We start from the raw sequence: 5,015 nt of genomic DNA, 5'->3' as shown, positions 1-5,015 counted from the left end.
CGCATTACGAGGCAGTCGGGCATGGATGTGAGCTGATTTGAAGTCAAAGGACTCGATCGAGCAGTTTTACCACTCGATCGAGTGGTTTTTACGTCCCAAGATGGTCGATCGAGTAGTTTTCTACTCGATCCTTAAGTTGCTGAAAGATGAGTTACTCGATCGAGTAACTATCTACTCAATCGAGTAGATGCTGCTGAGGTTTTGCTCGATCGAGTGGTTTTATTCCACTCGATCGAGTGGTTTTCGCTATTATAGGCTTTAATCAGCCCGTCACTACTACAAAAATTGATGTAATGCAACATTTCATCTGCAACACTTAGTTTTTTATGTTGCATTTTAGTTAATCATGCAACACTTTATTCAAAAATGTTGCTTTTATTGATATAGGGCATCACTTTAAGAGAAGTGTTGCATTGTATTGTTATAAATGCAACGTTTTGACGCAAATGTTGCATTTTGTCGCAACACTTTAAGCAACAATAGCAACATTCACTACTACAAAAAGCGTTATGGACATCACTTTATAAACATCAGAGTTTTAGAAACCTGATGTACAAAATAATAGACATCAGAGATCTAAAAAAACCGATGTCTATATAATCACTAGTAGAAAAAACACATATTGCGTCAGTCGATTTACGTTGATTCTACAAAAACTGACGCAAAAAGTACTTACTTTTGGCGGGAATACAATTTCGCCCTATAGTCAAGTTTTTTGCGTCAGTTCGTGGAAGGAAGTAACGTATAAAATCCGTCAGTTCTCAGAAAAACCGATGTATTTTATCAAATACATCAGTTATGTTACTAAACCGACTTGTTTAATATTACGTTTTTGCGTCAAGTGTAGCTGAAACCGATGCAAATACAACCATTTACATATTAAGTCATCAACGCGACACAGGGTCCCTTTCCCAATCATTCCTTCGAACAAAAATTAACACTCCCTTTCCTCCATTCCCTCATTCAATCGACACCACACCACACCACCGTCCCATCGCCGACCCGCCGACGACTCGCCGCCGACCCCAGTGTCGCCGTCTCACTCTCTTATACTCATCTAATTCCTAATTTGATATTGGTATAATTTTTACTTGATTTTTTTGTTATAAGTTCTTTTATTAGGGTTATTATTGTTGTTTACTAAAAATTTTGTGTAGTAATTGATTTGTTAGTATGAATTTTTATGTAAATCGAGAATTGTTTTAGGGTTAGGGTTAGGTGAAATTTGGGGTTTTCTATATTGATTAGTTGGTTTGGGTTGGTTAATTTCTGTTACATTAATGTTGTTTGTGATTAGCTTGGCAGCTTCAAGGCTTCAAGGAATTGATATGGTTTCTTTTCGATACCATATCAACTATCCCTTCTGAACTAGTGGGCAGAATACTTCCTGATAACATCCATGCTTATGGCCTTTTTAATATGCTCCGGCTTTGGCGTCTTCGAAGAGTTAGTCAGATGTTCTCCAGGTAACTTCATCGACTTTATTTTATAATCCGTAATTATTTTCATATTACATTTGAAAAGCTATAGTCGTAGTAATAATTTTATGCTCCCTTTGGAAAGAAAGAAAGAAAGAAGGAAATGGACTTTGAGTATGTTATCAACTAATTTTATTTGGACATTGACAGATTGGAGAAAGATCGCAAATTTAGCTACTTTTGGATCAGATGTTGTAAGCTAGTGTTTGTGAGTACTCGAGTTTTCGAGCAATTTGTTCTTTTCAAATTTCAGATAAAGAGTTTACTGTGGAAATGTTGCAAACTGAGCTTGATTATTATATGAATGTAGTGACCCTTTTCGCGGTTCATTGTGTTGGCTGCTTTTGCTACTACCTGGCAGCCCATTACCTAGACCCGACAAAGACATGGATTGCTTGGAATTAATGTAATTTCTACTAATCTCTATTGTTTGTAGGCATGAAGACGTGATCTGCCCCTGCCGGAGCTTCAAGGGATGCCTCATTTCTTCCTCTTTCCCATTCTCTTAGTTTTTAAGGTTTGATTCTAGTTCAATTTTTAATGTTAATTGTTGTTGTTTAAGGTTTAATTTGTTCTTGTCTACTTAAATTACCACTTATTAGTTGTTATTATGCTTAGTAGTTTATTTTTTGATGTTAAGTTTAGATCTAAGTAACTTAGGGTTTGTAACTTTTGGGAATTCTCGGAGCTGTTTCTAATGGTGACATGAGTTTTAATCAAGGTTGTTAGTTGAGCTCAAACTCATTTCGCTTCTCCCTCTTCTATCTGTCCTCTTTCTTATCTGCCTCTCTCTATTAAACCTTTAAAATCTGAATCACTTATGTACTTTGTGTAAGTTCTTATATGTTAGGTTTTGTCTTATGACTTCCTCTTTACTTCAGTTTTATGCTAGTTTTTTCAATCATATGTTCATGTTATTCAATTGTGTTGATAAGGGCGTCAGATTTTGCGGGCATCTGAAGGAATGGTGGATAATGGGCGAGAAATGGTCCAATGAGTCATGGAATTTTGATTATACTGTTTGGGTAAGAGTAACATCGTCTTTATGAGGCTCGCGTTCTTATTTTTATTCTATTTTCAAAATGAGTGTCAAATTTGTTTACTAATCGTACACTCAAACAGATGACGTGTTTAATCGAGAACAAGGCTCTTGAGCTCAAGATAGCTCTAAAACAAGGGCATCAAATACAAGTCCATTGAAGGTTTGTTGGTTCTTACTTATTTAAGTTACTACTTTTTTATTCTTTGAGCCACTAGTAATTGGGTATATGTCTTTTCATGTTATTATACTCTCCCTCCTACAATTTCCCTTTTTAATGCTGCAGCTTTACTGAGATTTGTGCTATGGGAGGGAAAATGACAAGTATAAAAACCGAAATGATTCAAGTGGCTGGAAGCATCCGCCTGTAGATGAGGCAAGGATTATTAAAGTTCTATTGTTAACCGAGCTTAAATCAATTTGGGACTTGGACTTTGTTGTTGTATATTCTTTCGTCCCAATCATTTGGTTACCCTACTGGCTACCGGCTCACAATGAATAAAAAAGCTTAAACAATTGATTGAAACGGAGGGAGTACTTGTTTTGCTGTCTTACTGAACATGCCTGGTAACTGAACATGCCTGGTAAACAAGCTTAAACAATATATTTAATATACATCGGTTCAACTTAAAAACTGATGTCCATTTTAAATAACATCGGAGGGAGTACTTGTTTTGCTGTCTTACTGAACATTCGATTATTTTCGACAACTCTAAGTTTTGGTCAGTGCTTATTGTCGGTACTTCTTGTGAAAAGTATAAGGTGAGTTCCTATCCCGTATATCTTATTTAGTTAGGTTCTATATTGAATTAGCTGACTATACTGCTATCTTTGGACTTTCCCATCTCACATGCTCTTCTACTATACTGATTTTTGTCGACTATGTTTGTTGTAAATGTGTGCATTCACTAGCATCGGTTATAGTCTGATTTATTCCAATTTTCACATTCATCTTAGTGGTCCTTTTAAGGTGGGTTCTCAGCTTTTCTTTTTCAAATTTATACATCAATTTTTCATCCATAAGTTCAGTTTTGGTCTTTTGGATGCTAATGCTGAGTGAGTGGTTTCACTTTTATGCTTCTCTAGTTACCTTTGAGTTCGGTTTTTTTGCGTGTATAACAGTTTATACTAATGGTTGTATACTGTAAAACATGTAGGTGGGACATTCTAAAACTTGTAATTTCATAAGTGAGAAGAAACTTGTTGCATTGCCTGGGCAAAAGAAGGTCTGCAAATAAATACTCGTACACTTTCTCTCCCTGATAAAAGTCGAATATCCGAGTTTTTGGTTTATACTAGTATCTGTATATATGTGCTTCTTTTTGCAGTGCTTCAAAGGGAATTGGGTCATGAAATCCATGTGTGTCGCCTATAGTAAGGTATTTGTTCTATAATGCATTATTTATTATTTCGTGATAATTAAGTGTGACGTATCATCTATGCCTATTGAGCCTTTGAATCCTCAAATCTAATAATGTTCTATTTTTTATGTTACAGGTTGCATTTGAGGTATTAACAATGATGACGGGTTGATTTTTTGTCCGGTTGGCAACATATATATGCTCACAATACAATAATGAAGACTTATAATTAGTAGCTTTCAAATAGTCGTTAAGAATTATTATTTGTTCTATTTTAAACATTTGTTATATTTGTTTTAGTTAAATAATTGAACATTTGCGATCGAAGTTCTACTTTTGATCCTTTTTTGAAATGTAATTGACATATATTTTTGAGAATGAATCAATTGAATGCACAATTAGAGAGAATTACAATTGTTGCGTGCCTTACAAGTCCTTATGTCATTGCACTTTATTAAGTGTTGTTTTTGAATAAATTAGTGTTGCATTTGTTTATTATAAGTGTTGTTTTGGGACGTAATCAGTGTTGCGTTTCCAAAATAAAAATGTTGCATTAATTTGATATAAGTGTTGCTTATCAACATGAAAAGTATTGCATTAGTTCAAGAAGTGTTGCTTTTTTTACATAAGAAATGTTGCATTAGAAGATAAAAAATGTTGCCTTTGCAATTGAAAAAGCGTTGCATAAACATAACCAATGCAACACTTTTCAAAAGTGTTGCTTCAGATTAAAAAGTGTTGCATTAAGCGTTGCAATGACCTAATGCAACAAGACCTGATGTAGCACTTGATTAAGTGTTGCATAAACTCTATTGCAACATTTATATGACATTATGCAACAATAGCAAAGTGTTGCTATAGAATCTAAATGTAGTAGTGCGTGTTATGTTTTATTCCGCAAAACTTACTTATTTTCTTATTTTAAGCACGCATTAGTTAGGTCATTAGTATGAGATTTTACTTACTACTTAGCCTTTATCAAACTTTACTGCGTAAAACATTTTTCTTCACTGTAACCTTGTTCTTCGGATTTACTTTGCTCGGATTTTGTGTTCTTTACGCCGGAATTCGCTTGATTGTAATTCCTTTCTCTTCTCTTAATAATAATTAATCTTTTGTTTGGTTTAATTCTTCGTT

The 5,015-nt window shown here is 34.5% G+C and overlaps 1 long non-coding RNA gene across 3 annotated transcripts; it reads left to right on the top strand.

The window, feature by feature from the left end:
- Positions 1-908: 908 nt before the first annotated feature.
- Positions 909-4,275, top strand: LOC141615206 (uncharacterized). Of its 3 annotated transcripts, none has more exons than XR_012529713.1 (10): positions 909-1,078; positions 1,298-1,466; positions 1,629-1,686; positions 1,915-1,995; positions 2,422-2,503; positions 2,601-2,680; positions 2,804-2,893; positions 3,675-3,743; positions 3,846-3,896; positions 4,015-4,275. It is a non-coding gene; the product is annotated as an uncharacterized LOC141615206 (long non-coding RNA). The 3 variants fall into 3 exon arrangements; XR_012529712.1 differs by having other exon boundaries at positions 2,414-2,503; XR_012529714.1 differs by lacking the exon at positions 1,629-1,686 and having other exon boundaries at positions 2,414-2,503.
- Positions 4,276-5,015: the final 740 nt, after the last annotated feature.

Source organism: Silene latifolia, chromosome 11 (genome assembly GCF_048544455.1).
Source record: "Silene latifolia isolate original U9 population chromosome 11, ASM4854445v1, whole genome shotgun sequence".
NCBI classification, from domain to species: Eukaryota; Viridiplantae; Streptophyta; class Magnoliopsida; order Caryophyllales; family Caryophyllaceae; genus Silene; species Silene latifolia.
This window is presented reverse-complemented; position numbering and strand designations above follow the sequence as displayed.